Source organism: Triticum urartu, chromosome 3 (genome assembly GCF_003073215.2).
Source record: "Triticum urartu cultivar G1812 chromosome 3, Tu2.1, whole genome shotgun sequence".
NCBI classification, from domain to species: domain Eukaryota; kingdom Viridiplantae; phylum Streptophyta; class Magnoliopsida; order Poales; family Poaceae; genus Triticum; species Triticum urartu.
In genome coordinates this window covers 400,192,289-400,204,639 of record NC_053024.1, presented here as the reverse complement: position 1 = coordinate 400,204,639, position 12,351 = coordinate 400,192,289, and positions in this window count along the sequence as shown.

Genomic DNA, 12,351 nt, shown 5'->3' with positions numbered 1-12,351 from the left:
TTGTAATTTGTATTTCTTTTGAGTTATAAGTAAATGGAAGTGTGATAGTCATCATTAATAATTTTTAGAGGAGTGCCCCAGTGAGGAAAGGATGATGAAGACTATGATTCCCCCACAAGTCGGGATGAGACTCCGGACAATGAGAGAAAAAGAAAAAGAAAAAAAAGAAAAAAAGAAAAAAAGCAAGAAAAAAAGCAAGAAAAAAAGAAAAAGAAAAAATAAATAAACAAAGAGGGAAGGGGCATTGTTAGTATCCTTTACCACACTTGTGCTTCTAAGTAGCACCATGTTTTTCATTTGGAGAGTCTCCTATGTTGTCACTTTCATATACTAGTGGGAATATTTCATTATAGCATTAGATGCACACCCACTTAGTTTTCATATTGAGCTTTATTACACTTATAGCTCTTAGTGCATCCGTTGCATGGCAATCCCAACTCCTCGTTGATATCAATTGATGGGCATCTCCATAGCCCGTTGGTTAGCCGCATCGATGTGAGACTTTCTTACTTTTTTGTCTTCTCTATATTTACCCCTGTCATCATACTCTATTCCACCCGTAGTGCTATATACATGGCTTGCGCTCATGTATTGCGTGATAGTTGAAAAAGCTGAAGCGCATTAAAAAGTATGAACCAATTGCTCGGCTTGTCATCGGGGTTGTGCATGATAAATACTTTGTGTTAAGAAGACAGAGCATGACAAGACTATATGATTTTGTAGGGATAGCTTTCTTTAGCATTGATATTTTGAAAGATATGATTGTTTGTTGGGATGCCTGAGTATTGATGTTTTTATGTCAAATTATAGACTATTGCTTTGAATCACTTATGTCTTAATATTCATGCCATGATTACATATATGATCAAGTTTCTGCTAGGTAGCATTCCACATCAAAAATTAACTTTTTTATCATTTACCTACTCGAGGACGAGCAGGAATTAAGCTTGGGGATGCTGATATGTCTCTGTCGTATCTATAATTTTTGATTGTTTCATGCCAATATTATACAACTTTCACATATTTTTAGCAACTCTTTATATGATTTATTGGACTAACCTGCTGATCCAGTGCCCAGTGCCAGTTCCTGTTTTCTACATGTTTTTTGTATCGCAGAGTATCCATATCAAATGAAGTCCGAATGCAATAAAATTTTACGGAGAACTATTTTGGAATATATGGGATTTTTGGGAGTTGGAATCACCACAAACGGAGGCCCACACAGCCCACAAGACACCGGGGCATGCCAGAGTCCCCTAGCGCGTGGTGGTGGGTTGTGCCCTCCTCGAACATCGGTTGGAGCTCTACTTCGGGTGCAAGGAAGCTTATATCCGGAAAAAAAAATCGTGTTAAAATCTTAGCGCAATCGGAGTTACGGATCTCCCAGAATATAAGAAACGATTTTTGGCTAGATCTGGAGAACGTGAAACAGAAGAGAACAGAGAGGGAGTTCCAATCTCGGAGGGGCTCCTGCCCCTCCGCGGCCATGGAGGCCATGGACCAGAGGGGGAACTCTCCTCCCATCTGTAACACCCCGGTGTAAAGATGCTACAGTAACCACTGGGGTTAAGTTAATCATTTTGCTAAACAAGTGTTTGATCATCATTGTCTCCTCTCTCTTAAAAATTCTAGTTGAATTCAATTTCAAATTGTGAGTGAAATTCAAAATACTCAAACATGAAAACTAAAATGTTCATCTTGTGCCAAATAATCCATAATGAATATTTGTAGTGAATGATACATCTCCAACGTATCTATAATTTTTGATTGCTCCATTCTATATTATCTACTGTTTTGGACTATATTGGGCTTTCTTTTCCACTTTTATATTATTTTTGGGACTAACCTATTAACCGGAGGCCCAGCCCAGAATTGCTCTTTTTTTTTGCCTATTTCAGTGTTTCGAAGAAACGGAATATCAAACGGAGTCCAAACGGAATAAACCTTTCTGGAACGTGATTTTCTTCCCGTATGACCCAGGAGACTTGGACCCTACGCCAAGGAAGCTTCGAGGTGGGCACGAGGTAGGGGGCGCGCCCTATACCCCCAGGCACGCCCCCACCCTCGTGGGCCCACCGAAGCTCCACCGACATACTTCTTCCCCCTATATATACCTACGTACCCCCAAACGAACAGGGACGGAGCCAAAAACCTAATTCCACCGCCGCAACTTTCTGTATCCACGAGATCCCATCTTGGGGCATGTTCCGGAGCTCCGCCGGAGAGGGCCGTCATCACGGAGGGCTTCTACATCATCATAGCCTCTCCGATGAAGTGTGAGTAGTTTACCTCAGACTTTCGGGTCCATAGTTATTAGCTAGATGGCTTCTTCTCTCTTTTTGGATCTCAATACAAAGTTCTCCCCCTCTCTCGTGGAGATCTATTTGATGTAATCTTCTTCTTTTTGCGGTGTGTTTGTTGAGACCGATGAATTGTGGGTTTATGATCAAGTCTATCTATGAATAATATTTGAATCTTCTCTGAATTCTTTTATGTATGATTGGTTATCTTTGCAAGTCTCTTCGAATTATCCGTTTGGTTTGGCCAACTAGATTGGTAGTTCTTGCCATGGGAGAAGTTCTTAGCTTTGGGTTCGATCTTGCGGTGTCCTTTCCCAGTGACAGAAGGGGCAGCAAGGCATGTATTGCATCATTGCCATCGAGGATAATAAGATGGGGTTTATTTCATATTGCATGAATTTATCTCTCTACATCATGTCATCTTGCTTAAAGCGTTACTCTGTTTTTAACTTAATACTCTAGATGCATGCTGGATAGCGGTCAATGAGTGGAGTAATAGTAGTAGATGCAGAATCGTTTCGGTCTACTTGTCACGGATGTGATGCCTATATACATGATCCTGCCTAGATATTCTCATAACTATGCTCAATTCTGTCAATTGCTCAACAGTAATTTGTTCACCCACCATAGAATACTTATGCTCTTGAGAGAAGCCACTAGTGAAACCTATGTCCCCCGGGTCCATTCTCATCATATCAATCTCCATCACTTTAACCTTGCTTTGCTTTTTTACTTTGCCTTTTACTTTTCACTTTGCATCTCTATACCAAAAACCAAAAATATTATATCTATCAGATCTCACTCTCGCACGTGACCGTGAAGGGATTGACAACCCCTAATCGTGTTGGTTGCGAGTAGCTATCGTTTTGTCCAGGTACGAGGGACTTGAGCGTGGCCTCCTACTGGATTGATACCTTGGTTCTCAAAAACTAAGGGAAATACTTACGCTACTCTGCTGCATCATCCTTTCCTCTTCGGGGAAATCCAACGCAAGCTCAAGAGGTAGCAAGAAGAATTTCTAGCGCCGTTGCCGGGGAGTCTATGCAAAAAGTCAACATACCAAGTACCCATCACAATCCTATCTCTCGCATTACATTAGTTGCCATTTGCCTCTCGTTTTCCTCTCCCTCACTTCACCCTTGCCGTTTTATTCACCCTCTCTTTCTCAATCTCCTTCTCCTTCTCTTTCTCCGTTTTCCTTTTTCTCGCTTGCCTTTTTGTTTGCCCGTGTGTTGGATTTCTTGTTTGTCGCGATGGCTCAACCGAGATTTGGTGATCTTCACCTTAAAAGGTTTGAGGAGATCGAAAACAACGTTAGGAAGTTTATGGTTTTGCAATTTGAGCATAATAATTTCTTTAGAAATGAGCTTAAGGAACAAAAAAGTTTTATGAGTTATATGAATAAAGAGCTTGATGATATGTCTAAAGAATTTGATGGTATAAGATCCCAAATTGCTCGTCTAGAAAAGATGACTGCTGAAATTTTGGATATGCAAGCCACCTTAGTCAATAAGATGGCCGCTAAACCGAACTCCTATGAAAATCAAGATGAAGATCTAAAAGTTATTGATGTGTCTCCTATTAAATCTTTGTTTTGCAATATGAATCTTGATGAAACTGAATATGATCTTCCTTTACCTAGAAGGTGTTCTAAAAATTCGAAGTATTTAGATCTCTATGATGAAATTGATGAAAGTGGGATTGAAAGAAATAAAAATCTAGATGTTGCTAAACCCACTATATTGGATTTCAAGGAATTTAATTATGAAAGTTGCTCTTTAATTGATTGTATTTCTTTGTTGCAATCCGTGCTAAATTCTCCACATGCTTATAGTCAAAAGAAAGCCTTCACCGAACATATTGTTGATGCCTTGATGCAATCTTATGAAGAAAAACTTGAGTTAAAATTTTCTATCCCTAGAAAACTCTATGATGAGTGGGAACCAACTATTAAAATTAAAATTAAAGATCATGAGTTTTATGCTTTGTGTGATTTGGGTGCTAGTGTATCCACTACCCCCAAAACTTTGTGTGATTTGCTAGATTTCCGCGATTTTGATGATTGCTCTCTAAACTTGCATCTTGCGGATTCTACTATTAAGAAACCTATTGGAAGGATTTATGATGTTCTTATTGTTGCAAATAGGAATTATGTGCCCATAGATTTCATTGTTCTTGATATAGATTGCAATCCTTCTTGCCCTATCATTCTTGGTAGACCTTTCCTTAGAACGGTTGGTGCGATTATTGATATGAAGGAAGGGAATATTAGATTTCAATTTCCATTAAAAAAGGGCATGGAACACTTTCAAAGAAAGAAAATAAAATTGCCATATGAAACTATCATGAGAAACACTTATGGATTGCCTACCAAAGATGGAAATACCTAGATCTATCCTCGCTTTTATGCCTAGCTAGGGGCGTTAAACGATAGCGCTTGTTGGGAGGCAACCCAATTTTATTTTTATTCCATGCTTTTTGGTCCTGTTTAGTAATAAATAATTTATTTAGCCTCTTTTGGTTGTGTGTTTTGTGTTTAATTAGTGTTTGTGCCAAGTAGAACCGTTGGGAAGACTTGGGGAAAGTCTTGTTGAACTTGCTGTAAAAAACAGAAACTTTAGCGCTCACGGGAACTGCTGTCATTTTTATTTGGAGAGTTATATTTTGTTAATTCTTTTTGAAGATGATTAATATATAAATTTCTCACGGCCAGCAATTTATTTTAGAATTTTTGGAGTTCCATATCTTGTGCTAACTACAGATTACTACAGACTGTTCTGTTTTTGACAGATTCTGTTTTTCGTGTGTTGTTTGCTTATTTTGATGAATCTATGGCTAGTAAAATAGTTATAATCCACAGAGAAGTTGGAATACAGTAGTTTTAACACCAATATAAATAAATCATGAGTTAATTACAGTACCTTGAAGTGGTCTCTTGTTTTCTTTCTCTAACGGAGCTCACGAGATTTCTATTGAGTTTTGTGTTGTGAAGTTTTCAAGTTTTGGGTGAATTCTTTTGATGGATTATGGAACAAGGAGTGGCAAGATCCTAAGCTTGGGGATGCCCATGGCACCCCAAAGATAATCCAAGGACACCAAAAAGTCAAAGCTTGGGGATGCCCCGGAAGGCATCCCCTCTTTCGTCCACTTCCATCGGTAATTTACTTGGAGCTATATTTTTATTCACCAACATGATATGTGTTTTGCTTGGAATGTCTTGTATTATTTGTGTCTTTGTGTTTTAGTGTGCCACAATCATCCTTGCTGTACACACCTTTTGAGAGAGTCATACATGAATTAAAATTTGATAGAATACTCTATGTGCTTCACTTATATCTTTTGAGCGTTATAATTTTGCTCTATGTGCTTCACTTATATCTTTTGAGCTATGTAGTTTTGCTCTCTGTGCTTCACTTATATCTTTTGAGCGTTATAATTTTGCTCTATGTGCTTCACTTAGATCTTTTAGAGCACGGTGGTGGATTTGTTTTAAAACAACTATTGATCTCTCATGCTTCACTTAAATTATTTTGAGAGTCTCTTAATAGCATGGTAATTGCTTAATAATAATATGCTTGGTATTCAAGATTTGTGAAACTTTCTTTTGAGTGCATTGAATACTAAGAAAAGATTGAAGCATGATAATTGTTTTGAGATATGGAGGTGATAATATTAGAGTCATGCTAGTTGAGTAGTTGTGAATTTAAAGAATACTTGTGTTAAAGTCTGTGATTCCCGTAGCATGCACGTATGGTGAACCGTTATGTGATGAAGTCGGAGCATGATTTATTTATTGATTGTCTTCCTTATGAGTGGCGGTCGGGGACGAGCGATGGTCTTTTCCTACCAATCTATCCCCCTAGGAGCATGCGTGTAATACTTTGCTTTGATAACTTCTAGATTTTTGCAATAAGTATATGAGTTCTTTATGACTTTATGACTAATGTTGAGTCCATGGATTATATGCACTTTTCCCATCCTTCCACCATTGCTAGCCTCTCTAATACCGCGCACTTTTTGCCGGTATCATACACCTACCATATACCTTCCTCAAAACAGCCACCATACCTACCTATATGGCATTTCCATAGCCATTCCGAGATATATTGCCATGCAACTTTCCACCGTTCCGTTTATTATGACACGCTCCATCATTGTCATATTGCTAGCATGATCATGTAGTTGACATCGTATTTGTGGCAAAGCCACCGTTCATAATTCTTTCATACATGTCACTCTTGATTCATTGCATATCCCGGTACACCGCCGGAGGCATTCATATAGAGTCATATTTTGTTCTAAGTATCGAGTTGTTGAGTTGTAAGAAAAATAAAAGTGTGATGATCATCATTTTAGAGCATTGTCCCAAGTGAGGAAGAAGGATGAGACTATGATTCCCCCATAAGTCGGGATGAGACTCCGGACGAAAAATAAAAAAAGAAGAAAAAAGAGGCCAAAAAAAGGAGAAAAGGCCCAAATAAAAAAATGGAGAGAAAAGAGAGAAGGGACAATGTTACTATCCTTTTACCACACTTGTGCTTCAAAGTAGCACCATGATCTTCATGATAGAGAGTCTCTCGTTTGTCACTTTCATATACTAGTGGGAATTTTACATTATAGAACTTGGCTTGTATATTCCAATGATGGGCTTCCTCAAAATGCCCTAGGTCTTCGTGAGCAAGCAAGTTGGATGCACACCCACTTAGTTTTTTTTGAGCTTTCATATACTTATAGCTCTAGTGCATCCGTTGCATGGCAATCCCTACTCACTCACATTGATATCTATTGATGGGGAGACTATCTTCCCCTCTTTTTGTCTTCTCCACAACCACCATTCTATTCCACATATAGTGCTATATCCATAGCTCACACTCATGTATTGCGTGAAGATTGAAAAAGTTTTGAAAAAGTTAGAGTATGAAACAATTGCTTGGCTTGTCATCGGGGTTGTGCATGATTTAACTACTTTGTGTGGTGAAGATAGAGCATAGCCAGACTATATGATTTTGTAGGGATAACTTTCTTTGGCCATGTTATTTTGAGAAGACATAATTGCTTTGTTAGTATGCTTGAAGTATTATTATTTTTATGTCAATATAAACTTTTTTCTTGAATCTTTCGAATCTGAATATTCATATCACAATTAAGAATATTTGCATTGAAATTATGCCAAGTAGCACTCCGCATCAAAAATTCTGTTTTTATCATTTACCTACTCGAGGACGAGCGGGAATTAAGCTTGGGGATGCCTGATACGTCTCCAACGTATCTATAATTTTTGATTGCTCCATGCTATATTATCTACTATTTTGGACTATATTAGGCTTTATTTTCCACTTTTATATTATTTTTGGGACTAACCTATTAACTGGAGGCCCAGCCCAGAATTGTTGTTTTTTGCCTATTTCCGTGTTTCGAAGAAACGGAATATCAAACGGAGTCCAAACAGAATAAACCTTTCTAGAACGTGATTTTCTTCCCGAATATGACCCAGGAGACTTGGACCCTACGCCAAGGAAGCTGCGAGGTGGGCACGAAGTAGGGGTGGGCCCTATACCCCCAGGCACGCCCCCACCCTCGTGGGCCCACAGAAGCTCCACCGACGTACTTCGTCCTCCTATATATACCTACGTACCCCCAAACGAACAGGGAGGGATCCAAAACCTAATTCCACTGCCGCAACTTTCTGTATCCACGAGATCCATCTTGGGGCCTGTTTCGGAGCTCCGCCGGAGAGGGCCGTCATCACGGAGGGCTTCTACATCATCACAGCCTCTCCGATGAAGTGTGAGTAGTTTACCTCAGACCTTCGAGTCCATAGTTATTAGCTAGATGGCTTCTTCTCTCTTTTTGGATCTCAATACAAAGTTCTCCCCCTCTCTTGTGGAGATCTATTCAATGTAATCTTCTTCTTTTTGCAGTGTGTTTGTTGAGACTGATGAATTGTGGGTTTATGATCAAGTCTATCTATGAATAATATTTGAATCTTCTCTGAATTCTTTTATGTATGATTGGTTATCTTTGCAAGTCTCTTCGAATTATCCGTTTGGTTTGGCCAACTAGATTGGTAGTTCTTGCCATGGGAGAAGTGCTTAGCTTTGGGTTCGATCTTGCGGTGTCCTTTCCCAGTGACAGAAGGGGCAGCAAGGCACGTATTGCATCGTTGCCATCGAGGATAACAAGATGGGGTTTATTTCATATTGCATGAATTTATCTCTCTACATCACGTCATCTTGCTTAAAGCGTTACTCTGTTTTTAACTTAATACTCTAGATGCATGCTAGATAGCGGTCGATGAGTGGAGTAATAGTAGTAGATGCAAAATCGTTTCGGTCTACTTGTCACGGACGTGATGCCTATATACATGATCATGCCTAGATATTCTCATAACTATGCTCAATTCTGTCAATTGCTCAATAGTAATTTGTTAACCCATCGTAGAATACTTATGCTCTTGAGAGAAGCCACTAGTGAAACCTATGCCCCCCGGGTCTATTCTCATCATATCAATCTCCATCACTTTAATCTTGCTTTGCTTTTTTACTTTGCCTTTTACTTTTCACTTTGCATCTCTATACCAAAAATTGTATATCTATCAGATCTCACTCTCGTAAGTGATCGTGAAGGGATTGACAACCCCTAATTGCGTTGGTTGTGAGTAGCTATCGTTTTGTGCAGGTACGAGGGACTTGAGCATGGCCTCCTACTGGATTGATAACTTGGTTCTCAAAAACTGAGGGAAATACTTATGCTACTCTGTTGCATCATCCTTTCCTCTTTGGGGAAATCCAACGCATGCTCAAGAGGTAGCAGTGAACCTAATTTTTTTCCAAAGTGTTCAAATGGCCTAAGCTATTCGAAACTGATGCAAAACGATAGAAAAGAAAGAGCACATGCCACTGTGCACTGGGCCTGGCCCGAGCCAACCAGCCCAGCTAGGCCGGCCCACTCCCCCCTCCCCCGGTCGCTTCCTGTTACTTCGACCGGGCGGGACAGCGCGCGCCCGTCGCCGTCCAACCACCTCGCTAGCGACGCCCGACGAGGGAATAATGCTACGGACGCCTCGGTCCTCCCCTCGCTCTCCAGTGTAGCCCGCTCCGCCTCTCCCTCTCCCACCAGATCCCTCTTTGCACCCCCTCGTTCCCCACCTCAATCGAGCGCCGCCGTCGCCATGGATGTGCCGTACCCGCGGCCACCGCCCACCCCGCGCCTCGCCCACACGTCCGCAAGACGCGCCATCTACCACTACCTCGACTACACCTCGCCATCGAGATCGAGGAGCACCGCAAGCCGCGGATCGAGCTGCCCCCTTCCGCCTAGGTCGCCGGCGATCTTCCTCCTCTCCAATGCTCCTACTGCTCCTAACCTTCCAAGGGCCACTGTGCGTGCCGCTAGGTGAGCTCCTCCGTCCCCGGCTCCCCTCCTATCATCACGCGCCGTAGCTAGCTGCTGCCGCGCCCGAGCTCTGTTCGCCGCCGACAAGCTCGTGGTCATGGCCATGGCCCTTGTCACGCTCTCCTGAGGCCTCTATCGTGCTCCTGGTGCTTCCAGGAACGCAACGCACGCACGCACGCATCCTACCGTGCCCCTTAGCACCTACCTCGACGAGTGCCCGAACGGGTCGCCGCCTCCGCTCGCCGCCGGCATGCTTTCGGTGACCAAATGGTCACGGGCTCGCGACCGTTGGCCTCGCTACATCGCGTACGCCTTGCCCAGCCTCTCAGCTCATTCACGAACTTACCGCATCGCCTTCGCCGTAGCTCGCCCGAACGCGTCGCCGCCGGCGACGCCGCAGCTCCCAACTCCGGCCGCACCAGCCGCTCCAGCCACCACCATTCGACGCGCGGTTGAGTGGCCGTTCGAACGCGACCAACTACGGTCGATTTGGAGCCCCGTAGAGTGATCCCTGTCTGCGCCCGAACTGCCATCCGCCGCGCTCATCACCGCCGACGTTCCGGCCATCCCCGAGTCCGACTGGTAGCGCCATTCCGCGCGCGATGTCAAGCCGCATCGAACGCGCCTAGCCACGGGTCCGGAGACCCACCGTAGCGCGAATCCGAGGCTCGCCTGCGTTCAGGCACCGTGAAAAGCCTCGCCTGAGCTGTTCTGGCGCTGGCACCAATGTGGCGCCCACGTGGCTGCGTCTGGGTCACTAGCAACTGGGTCTCGCGGGCCCTGTTGACCAGTTGACCGGGTTAACTATGCTGACTGTGCATGGTTGACCCTAACAAGTGGGTCCCCCCTTTTGTTAATTAGTCTAAATAAGTTTTTATAAAATAACTTAATTAGTTAGACTAAATAGTCACTAACATGTGGGGCCCATTCCCCAATTAACTCCAATTTAGATTAATTTAGATTCTGTTAACCCACTATGAATGACAGGTGGGTCCCATTGGTCAGGTTTTACCTGAACAAACTGGGTTTGACTGCTGACCTCACTCTGACCTCATGCTGATGTCATAATGAATTTCTGTTAATAAAAATAATTCTAGAAAATGTTTAAATATTTAGAAATTCATAGATAATAAACCGTAACTCGGATGAAAATGGTTTCTACATTAAAGTTTCTCAGAAAAATCCAACAAATCCAAATACGCGGTCCTTTCATCTGTCACGTGCTCCTAGCATGATGAACATGGAACCGTCCCCTCTCTCTCGTTTGTCCGGAAAAAGCCAGACGTCGGGAAAACCCCTCCGGATGTTTTCCCTCTCTGTCTGCAACGTGTAGTACTGCGTTAAAGCGCTCCTAGCGTAGCTTACTGCCATGTCGTGCTTTCTATTGCATTTCTATGCTTGCTATTTATTGTTTCTTCCCCCTCTTCTCTCCGATAGACCCCGAGACCGATGCTGATGCCCTTGTGATCGACTACGTCGACGATGACACTTCTTCCTTTTCAATAGAGCTTCCAAGCAAGCAAACCCCCCTTGAGCATTCCGATATTGCCATTTCTTTCCCTCTCATGCTTGGATTAGAACTGCTACTACTTTCTGTATGATCCTACTCTGATGCATAGCCTGTTGTTGTTACCTGCTTTCATACCTTACATGCTTATTCTAAATTGCTTAGTATAGGTTGGTTAGAGATCCATTAGTGACCCCCACCTTTTCCCAGTTGCCCCGATTTATGTTCGATGACTTGATCAACATGATCGACGTCCAGGCCCCGACACTGCACATCACCCCCCTTAGTTGTACGACTCTGCAGAGTTACTATCAAGTGCCGAGGGTGACACCTCATCAGCACTCCTGATGTTAATGTTGTAGTGTAGCTATTTGGTTGTGGTCATCAAGGGCGATTTCCTCCTTAACCACTTCCGATATGACTCTGTCGTGCAACCCCTCAAGTGTGAACCTCGAGGGTGGTTCCTCCTATGTTGACCTTGATGATTACATCGAGTGGAATGCACCGAGGGTGGTTCCTCTGAGTTTCCCCTTGGTGTTTGGACACATGGATACTTGGACTTTACAACTGTTACTTGGAAAGGCGGGTCGACCCTAAAGGGTACCCGTGAGTGATGTGCAGACAGGTTGACCTGGAGGGTACCGGAGAGTTGAACACGAGGCATGGCCGGGCATTCTTAGCCCTTGCCGCAAGTACTCGAGATGGGGCGACGGGGTCACATATTTCGTGAGTCTCTTCTCGTGACCGCACTACTAACACACTAACGATTTGGATATTTGATCCGAGGGGCCTTTGGCCAAATAGCACTAACCCTCACGTGGGCATTGTATGGGCGTTCTGCGTCATATGCATCAGTCGAAACTTATTAGACGTCAGCGACTGAGCGGCGCGCGCCGGGTTGGACTGGTAAGCTCCTGCCTTTTTAAGGAGGTACCTAGGTCTGCTCACCAGCCACCCACGCAACATGCAGGAGTTCCCGGGGCGATGGCCCATGACCCTTGGGGGCATAGGTTTAGTCCGACGTGCTGACCTCTCTATTAACCCTAGGTCAGGTTGCGGCATATTGTTTGGCCGAGGCCGGGCATGACCCAGGAAAGTGTGTTCGGCCGGAGTTAATCGAGCGTGGTGGGTAAGTTGGTACACCCCTGC